The sequence below is a fragment of the Medicago sativa genome, chromosome 1 (genome assembly GCF_051527215.1).
Source record: "Medicago sativa cultivar Bolivia chromosome 1, Bolivia_mono, whole genome shotgun sequence".
Taxonomy (NCBI): Eukaryota; Viridiplantae; Streptophyta; class Magnoliopsida; order Fabales; family Fabaceae; genus Medicago; species Medicago sativa.
This window is the reverse complement of record NC_140749.1, coordinates 12435289-12448190: the sequence shown is the minus strand read 5'-3', so window position 1 is coordinate 12448190 and position 12902 is coordinate 12435289. Positions and strand designations below refer to the sequence as shown.

At 33.0% G+C, this 12902-nt stretch overlaps 2 long non-coding RNA genes across 2 annotated transcripts; one reads left to right on the top strand and one right to left on the bottom strand.

Moving 5' to 3' along the window:
- The first annotated feature begins 906 nt into the window (after positions 1-906).
- On the top strand, positions 907-3455 carry LOC146952748 (uncharacterized). The gene is made up of 5 exons (XR_015007435.1): positions 907-1350; positions 1466-1534; positions 1618-1697; positions 2317-2479; positions 3222-3455. It is a non-coding gene; the product is annotated as an uncharacterized LOC146952748 (long non-coding RNA).
- A 3380-nt stretch (positions 3456-6835) lies between these two features.
- Positions 6836-9624, bottom strand: LOC146952747 (uncharacterized). Its single transcript, XR_015007432.1, has 2 exons — positions 9362-9624; positions 6836-8380 (listed from the first exon to the last, which is right to left on the bottom strand). It is a non-coding gene; the product is annotated as an uncharacterized LOC146952747 (long non-coding RNA).
- Between the last annotated feature and the right edge of the window lie 3278 nt (positions 9625-12902).

Below are 12902 nucleotides of genomic sequence, written 5' to 3'. Positions count from 1 at the left end.
AATTAATGAATGAGTTCCAAAAGATGTTTGTTGTTAAATTAAGTTTCACGCAATAAATGGTTATGTGCATGGGGAGAGAGATTGGATTAATATTGGTGCAAATTTTTCTCCAATTCAAGAGAGTGAGGGATGCATGCATGCTCTACCAATTTCTCTTAATTATATGATTCAAATGGGGGGATTGAGCGGGCTTTTACATAATCCGTTAAACTTTCTTCTCTTGTCAAACAATGTAAGTTCAACACCAACATCTCTTATGTGGAGGTGAGTTTGTCGGATGGATCAATGCTTAATTTTATTTGGATTCTCTATCGGACGCGGACACAACTAGATACATCTCTTATGTGGAGGTGAGTTTGTCAGATGGATCAATGCTTAATTTTCTTGGATTCTCTCTCGGACGCGGACACAACTAGATCCAACTTGACTAACTTGACTAACAGAATAAGAAGAACGGTCAAAGGATTAAAAAGTAATAAAAAATAATTATGAGATCAAAATCAAACAACAAAATAAAACGAGAGACCAAATATATAATTTAGCCTAATTTTTGTTTGTTTTTTGGATTTTGATGAAAATATTGTATAACTAAGATATATTTAAGTTAAAAATTAATTTTGTAAAAGAAACTAATTATTCTTTTAATTTATTTTGTTGTTTTAAAAAATAAATTTGAGTTTAGTCTAGCAATTTTATCTTTTCTGTTTCAATTTCTATTACCATCACTGGAAAAAGACACATAATACAAATAATTGCATAATTTTTCAATCTTTGGTTATGATGATGAGATAAAGTAAGTAATACGATGTATAATGTTTATAAATTATGCAAGTATTCCAGATAATGCAATCGCACATCTCACCTTCATTTATATATGTACCATCACTACAAAAAATGCGCTGGTTTGCGGGAGTTTTTTGGTGGAGGTTTCTCGAAACTCCCACAAATTGAGGTAAATTTTGGTATTTGTGAGCGGAGTGTTAAAAATTTTAGTTAAACTCAAGGGGTTCTAAAACCCCCGTAAATTGGCAGGAAAAAACCCCACAGTTATACAAAATTGAGTGGGCGCTCTCTACTTTCGTTTTCCCCCTTTTTCGTTTCACCCATCTTAAACAAAATAAAATTAGGTCTCTCTCTCTCATGACTCAACTCTTCATCATCATCATCGCTTCCAAAATAATCCCAACCTTCGCAGTTCGATTCAGATCTCACACCTTAACCGCCTATGAGATTTTTGTCGCCGCACTTCGCAAAACTTCCTTCAATCGTTTCTTTGAAAGCTAAATCGGTCTTCATCGAACCTAAAATTCAAGATTGGTGAAATTTGAGCTTCATTTTCTTCATTATAAGGTTATATTCTTCACTCTATCAACTAATCCGTCGTTTTAGGGTTCTCACTTCAAAGTTTGAACCCTAGATCATATTTCGTTCATTTATGCTTCTTCTGTTGTTGTTTTTGTTTCAGATCCAACTGTATCTCTTCCTGACATCTTTGATTCGAAAGCTCAACTCAATGAATTCAAAATACTTCCAAGTTTTACTAAACTTTATGCTTTTTTCTTCGAAAGAAATAATCTTTATGCTTGTTGTTGATTTTGCTGCTATGATTTGTTGCAGATTTGGTAAGGTTTTGAGATTTGAAGGATTTGGTGGAAGAATCTTGGGAATTTTAGACGTTGTTATTGATACTTCTGTTGGTATTACCTTACTTTGATAGAATTATTTTTTTCTTTACTTCATTATTGAATGTCTTTTCCTAATGGGAAAGAAAGCAACTTAAATGTTCTTGCCTGATTTTAGAAATAATTGATTTATGCAATTCAATTTAGGACTCTCAGTCATTTTTATTTCGCAAACATCACATTTTTCTTAATATGTGTTGCAATCCATGTTGAGAGTGATCTTTGATCTCGATTTAGTAGCTATTTTTGTCTGTTTATATTTTATTTGTTTTTACTGTTTGAATTCAATCTTTAGCAATTGGATTCATTATGAATTCATTCAAGATTTTACTTTTTAGTTGAACATGTTTATGGTTGTGGTTTTTGTTAACTTGTAAACTTCGTTGTAGTCTTGGGAATAGCAGCAATATGCATAGTTCTTATTTTATTACAAATTTATGTTAATTTTTTATGATTTCCCATTTGCTGGTTGTAGTTTTTTTAGACTAACTGAAGCAAAAATTTGTAGTATGAAAAGAATTTGCATGTGCTCTTTTTTCTTTTGCTTTGCATTTTTCATTGTTCTTCTCCATGTGATGACTCTTGACAGCATGACTTGTTGCTTATGAGATGTTAATTTTATGATTATGATCAGGTATCTCATCAGTACAGTAGGACCTGTATAAATCAAATCAAAGGAAGTCATTTTTATGGATGTTCTTAAGGATCTCGTATAGACGTGTCACACATTCAGAACCCTGTTCGTGGACTTTCGTTAGTAAGGATAAATTGTTGGATATTGGTTATGAGTATGAAAGGTAAGCACTAATCAAACATTATATTTTTTTTCCTCTAATCCTGTAATGGGCAATACTATTTCTCTTTGTGGTCTCTTAATTGAGTTAAATTTGAAGTATCAATTAGCATGCTTGTAGTTATATGTAAATCTGAGTCCAAAATATGGAATAACAAATGCTCAATGCCCCCTGCCACATAGATTATTATTTGATAGTTTTGGTAATTTAGACGGGTTAAAGCTTGGATAGTGGCTATTCAATTCTCATAGTTTGTACGATGTCAAACTTAGAAGACGGAGGTGCACAACTTCACTAAAACAATTTTTCTGCAAAATATAACAATGAAGTTATGGTTTTTTGGGTTCAGATTTCTGTCGTAGTTTGTTGTATTGGTCTGCTCCATTTCTTCTAATTTTGTGCAGGTTTATTTTCTCTGGTTGAAGTTTTATTTTGCTGTTTACGGGTCTGATTTTGCAGACATTAGTTCATGTTTTTTTTTGCTCAACTGTTGTGATGGTTATGTAGCTGTTAGTATTGTGTTTTTTTTCCTTTCCTTGAGCTTGTTAATTTGGACTGAGTTTTGTTGTTCTGTTTCTAGGGGTGTGAATTTTGACTATGTTTTGTTGGTCAATGGGTTTTGTTCAAAACCTGCTAGTTGCAGTTGAGTTCCATACATAATGATTGCCATGGTTTTTAGAGTTTATTACTTTTTCTACTTTTTCCCCTTCATTTGTTTATGATAATTTTCTGATTTTTTATGTAGGAGTGGTAGAGATTAAGTCCTGATGTTTTTTGGTAACTGATGTTGCAACTGAGCCTAATTAGCACCCATGGATGCAAGATTGCGAGAGAATGATCATCTAATGCTGAGGAATGTTTTATTTTATTTAGTATAAAATTTTATTTTGGCTTATTATGAATGTTGAGTTGTATTAGTACATTTTATGATACTCATATTATAATTTTACTGAAATGAATGTTGAGTTTTATTAGTACATTTTATGATACTCTTACTTTATTTTTACTGAAATGAATGTTGATTTGTATTAGTATATTTTATGAATACAAAACAAGCGGTCACTTTGTATCAAAAATTATGTAACAAAGAATATGTATTTTATAGTACCTTGGTATCAAAGGAGGTTAAAAACTCCCACAAAACAAGCAAAAAAAATAATAATTTGTCATTGTATGTAAGGAGGTTAAAAACCCCCACAAAACAAAACACAAATATTGCGGCGGTTTTAGATCAGAATACCAGCGGTCACTAAAAACCCCCGCAGATAATTTGTGGGATTAGTATAAGCGGGGGTTTTCAAAAATCCCGCAAAACAATCCGCGGAGGTTAAAAACCCCCGCAAAATAGCTCAAAAACCGCCGCAATCTAGGCGCGTTTTTTGTAGTGCATTACGTTTCATCTTTATATAAGTTTGGACAAAAATGTATGGGGAATGCTAGGAACACTTGCTCATACACTCTCTTTTGCACACTCTCTTGGTGTATGGTTCCACTTGTCCCTCCTTTTCAATTTTTACTTACTAACCGGCTTAGCAGGTAGAGATATTTTTCAAACACAATTTTTTATTTTATTTTATTAATTTTTTTTTTTTTTTACACTTAATTGTTCTTGAGAATCCAACTCCCCCGTCGTCTTCCTCGCTGTCTGTTCTTCCTATTCTTTAGTGACCGCACCGTCGCCTTTCTCAACTGCTCCATAGACGACCGTTCCTCCTCGCCGTACTCTCCTCTCTCACCGCCGTTGTTCTTGTCCTCACCGATCTCTGGTTGTCCTCACCGGCGGTGGTTGTTTTCAGATGAAGTTGAAACCTCTAATGGTTATTTGCTATTTGGACTGGAATCCAAGTGAACATATTTTTCCACTGTTGTGGTCAGATTCTTGTGTGCAGCGGAGTCCGACTGATCACCATTGTAGATCTCATCCTCCCACCACTGCAACCCAGAAAATTAGGAGTGATGCAATGTTTTTTTTATGCAACGTTTGAATATTAGCTAGTATTTCAATAGAAAATCAGATTGAATGCTTTACACAATTAATAATTGAAGATTTGGACATGGCAGTTGTGTGATCTTTTCTCCATACACGAAAAAAATATTGAGACTTGTATATGCAGCAGCGGCTCGTTTGCAGAGATGGACGAAACAAAGATGGCTTTTGAGATGCCAATAATAAAAAATAAAAATAAAATAGTAATAAAAACATTTCATTCTTTATTGCCGGTAAACAAAGTAAAGAGATAACTAAGTAGAAACGTGGCACCATACACCTGGAGAGTGTTTGGTGGAGAGTGTTTGAGGGAGTGACCATAGCATTGCTCAAAATGTATTTAAGCATAACTTTTATATCAGTTTAGGACCACCCTACCAACGCAAAAAAAAAAAAAAAAAAACTAATACAATAATAATCATAATGCACTCAAACACAAATATTGGAATTTAGAAAATTTTCTCTCTTTATTTTGGAAGAAAACTTTCTTTTAATACCGACAAGGCAATTTTGTTTTATTATCAAAGGCTCAATTATTATTTAAGTAAAGAAAAAACAAAGACATCCATTATTTATTCGTAACTCAACTCCTACTTTTAAAAAAGTTGGTCAAAGGAAAACCCTAAAAAAGTTTAAGAGGAAAAAAAGATTGACAAGGATCCATGGTTATAGTTTATAATGATAAACTTGCTGCATTCATGAAGTGATATAAAAATCCAACATGTTTCATTTTATAAGGAATGTGATTGTTTATATAATTTTTTTAAAAAGAAATGTGATTGCATTTTGTGTCATTTTCTGACAAATGAATCTTTGACAAAAGGATAGTGGAATGTGCATAATGGCTGAGGAGGACAATGTCCCATAGAATCCATATAAAATTTCCAAAGCCTTGCTAAAGGTTAAGAAAAAGCATGCTTATATTTGTCACTCCATTTGCATAACTTTCACATAACATCTTTTTATCATCAAATATATTTGAGTAAAAACAAAAGAAACATAAGACAGATCAAATATACATTATTCAATGAAAATTTAAAGTGATTTGAGTTGTCCAATCAACCAAAGGTACGTAGTGGGGTGCCATAAGAAGTGGATTGCCAACAATCCTTTGCAATAAGTGGATACATTATGTCCAACTGCATCCACTGTGTTCCTAGTGCCCCAAAAGGAAGAGACAACCCACAAAATCATCCATTTTAATTTATCTTAATTTACATTACATTGTAGGTTTTGGTACATTTCCGATTTTAAAAGGTTTTACTTTAGTTGAACACAGCCCCTCAAGTTATACCTAACATTTAGCACCCAATTCTCGTGGTGGCTAATTCATCAATCAAATTGTAAAAATGGAGGAGATCCATGAATAAGAATATGCTTCTTAAAGATCCTTTGCTACATTTAGTTTGTGCACACTAGGCTAGCACAAATTGAAATGTCATTGACAAACGAATTGTTAAAAAATTTGTTTAATCTTGACTGAAAGTTGTCTTTGGTCGATACAATGTCGATCCAACTTTCGTGAGGCTTAAAGCGAAATCTAAAGTGGGATATTGAAAGAAAAAAGAAGACAAGTTTTGTTTTTTTGGTCTTAACCATCCAATTTTTAAGGGAAAGAGATTTTATAAATTCGAGTTTTATTAGGAGGTAAATAAAATATGATCAATAATTGTTTTAGTAAAGATTTAAAATCAGGTTCTCTTAAACTAGATTGTTCTTAATTAAAGGTCGTTAACAATATGAGTCTAACCACTTTGTTAAAATAAAGGCATTTTTAATGTTAATGTCCAACCAAGTTGTTATTAGAAGAGTTGATGGCAGCCTCCGGAGGTAGTAGAAGAAATGACTTGGTGAGTGTTGAGCACAATAACATCAAGTGGACAAGCCCTCTGCATGGTCTCTTGAAGTACAATATGGATGCATCTTTTTCATCACATTCGAATAAAGTCAGGATAGACATATGTATTAGAGATGAAATGGGATTGTTTGTTGGAGCAAGAACAACTTGGTTGGAGCCTATCCTTTCTGTGCTGGTTGGCGAGGCGAAGACAGTACTCACTGCAATTTGCTGGACCAAAGAGCTTGGAATTTGCTGGACCAAACACCTTGATTCTAAGATTGTAACTAATTCCTCCAATAAATAATAATAGTAATGTTTCTGAATTTGGTTTTATCATTAGGAAATGTCAATCACTAGTTTAGTTATAACAACTCTCATGTTGAGTTTTTCAAGAGAGAAACTAACGTGGTTGCTCACCCATCATTAATAAATGTTGTTTTTGGTAATTAGGTTATAGAGAAGAAAACAAATCATCTAGGTGGGATTAACCTTCTTAAAATAAAAATAAAAATAATATTAATGAGAGAGTAAATCAACACAACATATTCAACATTATTATTTCATATAGATAATAGAAACATTGCACATTACACACCACACAATAATACATCTCACAAGTCACACAACATACATATTCATAAGTATGTACATATTCTTAAGTAATCACTTAATGCATATTCATTTTGTTTGCTCATTCAATGAAATCAGTAGCCTCAAGGTAAGTAGTATCATTTACAGGTTCAATTTCATTAAAATTTACTTCCTTTTTCTTTCCCTCTACAGATGTTTTGTATCTTTTACACAAATGTTATGGTGTCCTACATGCCTTAGACCAATGTCCTTTCTTTCCACATCTATAGCAGAAATCATCTCGATTCCTTGAGAGACCTTCTTGGATATTTTACCCTTATCTTGACAATTATTATTAGTTTGGTCATATTTGAGTGACCTATAATTACTCACATAACCTCGTCCACGACCTTGACCGCGAAAGTGGTTTCGACTGAGATTTCCGCCTCAATCACGACCATTAAATCGAGCATGACCACCATGCTTTTTAGGACCATCATTACCATCACACCCCACCACATCCTTGATTAAATGTTGTGGCATTTATTTAATAATATGTTATTGTACTCATGGGATGTAACTGGTGGTTTTTTTATGAGGAGCTCTTATTGTGTTTTGCACCTGGAAGGGCTGCAACTAAATCAGAGTACTCAGTAAATCCCCTACGTTGTGGCATTTATTTAATAATATGTTATTGTACTCATGGGATGTAACTGGTGGTTTTTTTTATGAGGAGCTCTTATTGTGTTTTGCACCTGGAAGGGCTGCAACTAAATCAGAGTACTCAGTAAATCCCCTACGTCTATATTGTTGTCGCAACAATACATGAGATGCATGAAAAGTTGTGAATGTTTTTTTCCAACTTTTTTCCTTCGGTTGCAACTATGCCATATAATTCTAATTGTGCTATTATTTGGAGAATGACAGAGTTATGCAGCAACCTTTTTATAATCTTGGAACCTTAATTTTTTCGAGTGATCCATCAATTAGTGCAGTAATAGTTTCCTCTGATGTCCAAATCGTGCATTAAGTTTGTTACACAATATATTAGGATCTTTTGCATATGAGTACTCTGTTTGTTATCCCTCATCATGGTGGTGCTTGATTATCCAATTTACTCTTACCTTTTCATTGCCAATTTCTCTAGGTCGACTATTGACTTTCCTGAATTGTCTCTCACATGCAATATACTTAATTAAGTGAGTTGTTGTTCCAAGTTATGCCGTTGTTCCTAGTTATGTTTAAAAATTGAAATTGATGCTTAACATGTGACATGATTATATATATAGAATACATAAGAACATGATCAACATTTAATGTATAAACTATGACGAAAAAAAATATATCATTTTATTCAATATCAACTATTACAAAAACCATGACCATATTTTAATCGGAGTCTCTATCAAAACAAATGTCAATAATCCAAGCTAAAACTAGTATTAGTAAAACTCTAAATATATTAATGTCATGTGACCTTTTCCTAATTCTTCATGCTTGATAATACCTATAGGAAACAAAACAAGTAAAGTGATGAATACAAGAAAGCATTTAACCATTTTAAAAAAATTGATAAATATTTTGAGAATGATGTGAAAATTATGAACGAAGGTGGAGTATTTATAGAGTGAATTTTATAAAGTGTCTGTTATTGTTACCATTGAGGATAAGGAAAAATAATGTTAATTTCACTGTTCATTACCGTTGAGAAATGAAAAAAAATATTTAACACACTTAAAATATTTTTTCCCCTTTTCTCAACGGTCATGAACAGTGAAATTAACATTATTCAATTATAACTCAACGGTAACAGTAACATATACTTTATGAAATTCATTCTATAAATACTCCACCTTCATTTATAATTTTCACATCATTCTCAAAATATTTATCCACATTTAATTTTCAAAATGGCTAAATATTTTCTTGTATTCATCACTTTACTTGCCATTATTTTTTTATTCCTTACCAGTATTGTCAAGCATGAAGAAGTACGAAAATGTCACATAACATTAATGATGTTTTACCATTACTGATCTTAACTTGGATTATTGCCTTTGGTTTTGATAGAGACTTCAATTCAAACAAGATGATTTTTGTAATCATTTCTTATGTATTCTAGATATAATCATGCCTAATGTTAAGCTTCAATTCAAAATTTTAAACATAACTTAGTCAACTATGTAACTCGGAACAACAACTTAATTGAGTATCTTACATAGGAGTCACTCGACAAAATCCTTGACAGTGGAACTATCCACATGATCCTCAAAAGTAAAAAATATTTTACTAAATAAATCCTAATAAAGGTGTAATAAATATAATCTCAAGTCCTGCATAATTGATTGAAGGAACAAGTAATCTCAGGTCCAGCCATAATCTAAATTTGAAGGGCAAAATTTTGATATAAAGATAGAAGAAATAGCCACACGATGAAAATCCCATCAACAATATGTAAGATAATTAAAAAATAATAATAAAAAAATACCTCTTGGCTCTGGCTTGATGGTTGTGTTTCTTTATAGAATCATCACTCTCTTTCACATTCCATCTAATAAAATGGATGAATGAATAAGGAATAAGCTAAAGGAAGCAAACAATATGTAATATAGATGAATAAGGAATTGATGAGATATGATAGGACAGTGGAGATTTTTGCTCTTTATAAGCTGAAGGAAGCAACAATTATTCCTCCTCAACGGTCCAATTTTCTAATTGCTTTTGTTACCGTTGGATGTTTTTAGAATTGTCGGAGGTTATATTATGGCTGAATTATTATATAGCCGTTGAAGATAATTAAATGGATGAACTATTACAGTACCGTTTTTCTTCTTCTTTCATGAATAGTATTATAGTGAGTAAACACTGTTTAATTTGAAAAGGAAAAAAAAAAAACAGTAATAAGTGAAAAACTTTTTTATCCAATTTGACTTTTTTTTGTGGTGGTAGGGGTTCGAACCCCGAACCTTTCATATTTTATGCATTGTCCCTACCAACTGAGCTAAGCTCATGATGACATGACATTTTGTGGAAAATAGAGGTGTTTGCACTCCAGTTTGTTTCAGTTCTAAGATTTTTTTTATTTTTTTACCTGATTAAAATATAAAATTATAGGCGGTTTGGTTTCGTTAGACAATAACAATAACTCATCTCCGTCCCCGAATATATGCTAGAACTAAGGATCGAACATGTGATCACTTATTTATGTGGTCCAAATCTCTTTTCATTTGAACACAATTCATTGTTGTTGATTGTTTTTGAAATTTATATGTCCACTATAATTAAAAAGAAACCCAAAAGTTGACTATATATTAATTTTATTTGGACATTATTTTGTACAATTTTTTTTTTTATTTACAAAGAATAGTGTTAGAAACATTTTCTTAAACATTCACTATTTTATTGAGTAAATTAATGAGTCTCACACTTTAAAATTTGGTCTCACACAGGGCCGGCCCATAGCCCGTCAAGGCTGGGCTATGGCACTGGGCCTCGAATTTTTGGGGGCCCAAAATACTTTTTTTTTTTTGCTTTGAAGGACACTTAAATAATTGTTATATAGAAAGAAAGCGAAAATATTTCAAACAATTCAATATGCTTCAGTGGCGTGGATGTGTGTTTGTGAGTGAAGGGACTTCTGTTCAAGTCCTACCAGAGTGCATATTATGCACTCTGGTAGATAAAAATATGCACTCTAGTAGGACTTGCACTAAAAAGATAGTAGGACTTGCACTAAAAAGAAAAATTATAAAAATATGCACTTTGGTAGATAAAAATATGCACTCATTAGTGCAAGTCCTACCAGAGTGCATATTTTTATAATTTTTCTTTTTAGTGTCTTATTTATTTTTTTGGGGCCCAAAATTAAAATTTGTGTATATCCCTCACTAGATTAAAACCGGGCCTACGAATTTGTTGAGACGGCCCTGGTCTCACATAAAATGGTGAAAAATCACAAGAGTTTTATGCAATAAAAGAGTGAATGTTAGAGTGACCTTTGGAAATAGAGTTTATAACACCTCATTTTCAAAACTATATTATTACAAAATGATAACTTGTGCTTTGATTGAAACATGTTAAGAATACTCATGTTAAGCTTTGCCTTAGACGTAAACCCTAACGCTACCACTCTCCATCACCTGAAGGTTGCATCGAACAACACCATGGCACACCTTTTTCGAATCAGTGTCTCTTCCTTTCTCAGCCCTCTTATAGCAATACTCCCACACCGCTTGCCATCATTTTCCTTGGCCTATCCGCTGATGACACAATCAGCTCAACCTCTTGTGCCGTTAAGGAGGAAGGCAACGAGACAAAGGAGGAGTTAGAAAAGGAGACGAAAGAGGTAGACAAGGAGGCGGAGGAGGACTATAGACAATGAGGCGAAAGCGGAAGAAAATGAGGCAAATGTGGAATTAGACAAGGAGTGGAAAATGGAAGACAAGGAGACAAAGGAGGAATTATACAGGAAGGCAGAGGAGGAGGAAGAAGCTGCTGGCGGAGTATGAGGACTCTGAATCTGATGAGGATGTAAAGCTGTGTACCGCCATTTTCAAACGTGCTGTCAAGAGATGTCATGCCAAAATGATAGAAATACTAGAGGCCGCCATGAAGCTGGAGCTTGAATTTCATGTGAATGAGATTAGGGTTGAAGAACGTAAGCGTCGCTGCTTGATAGAACAAGCGCAGAAGGAGTTCAATAAACGAAATAGCTAGTTTATAAACATACCATGTTCCGTTAATGTCTTCTTAATTTGCTTTGTTTCAAGACAAATTTCCTATGTTTTCATAATTTTAATAACTATACTAGTATGTTCACCTTAATGTACCTCTCCTCTCTTTGAGAGGTCTCATGTCTTATCTCTGTGGTGTTTGAATTATTTTCCCTTAAGTACTTCCTTTATAACGAATTTTTAGTATTCATTTTTATAGTACAGAATGTTCTCAAATGTTTGTTATCGTAGCGCTATAACACTGTTGCGTAGAGGAATTTTAATGATCGGCTATTTTCCACCATAATGACAACATTGTCCATATAAGAATGAAGGAAATAAATAATTCAAAAGCAGTAGCAACATCAAAGTAAAAATAAGTGATTTTTTATCTCCTAAATCCCATTTAAATAATGTTCCTGCAAGCAACTGGTGCTAAGCCAATTCTTGTTCATGATGATTTTTGGCTCTTATATTAAAATGCTACTTCTCTCTAGATTTGCAAGTATTTCATTAGATGTGGTAATTGGTTCACTGATCTGTGAAAAGATACATTGTCACTTCATTTTGCATATTGTTGTGTGGTATAAATATGAATTCCTTTTGTTTCAATTTAGCATACTAGTAGTCTATTTGGTTAAATTTGAATAGACTTTTTAGGTATGCACTTATTTGAAAAGCTATCCTTTGCAATGTGATAGGAGTTTTAATTGCAGATGAATACTCTTAACTCTTCAATTGACTCTCTGCATTGTTGTATACTATAGCAAAATTTGAACAAGCCACTATTGTTGTACAGTGGCTATTGTAGCTATATAGTCTTGTAGCATAGCAGCTCTGTACAAACTGTTATTTCCTGCAATCTATGATTGACAACATTGCTACATAGACCAAAGGAATATCTGCAAAGATTGGGAATATTAATGTTTCGTTGAATGCTATATCTTGAGAAGAGACGGTGAGATGTGAGGATCAGTTGGCCGGCCAATTGGGATAAGAATAATAATGCTATACCTTTAAAGTTTTTCATATATGGCATTTTCTCTTAATTTATATGAAGCGACATGTTCATGCTCATGTTCCAGTTTTACTTGAGAAGTCATGTCCTTGATTTTTCTAATTAACTGTAATATTTTAGTGCATGTTTCTGAACTAAAGTGATCATGTTTTCGAAAAGCTGCTTCCAGATGTGTGCATGTAACTTGGCTTAAAAAAGTGTTATACTACATCATAATTTCACTGAAATCACATCATCGTCTGTCTGTACCTTTAAAGGGAATTGTTGAAACAGATCAAAGTGTTTCCAATTGCACCGGG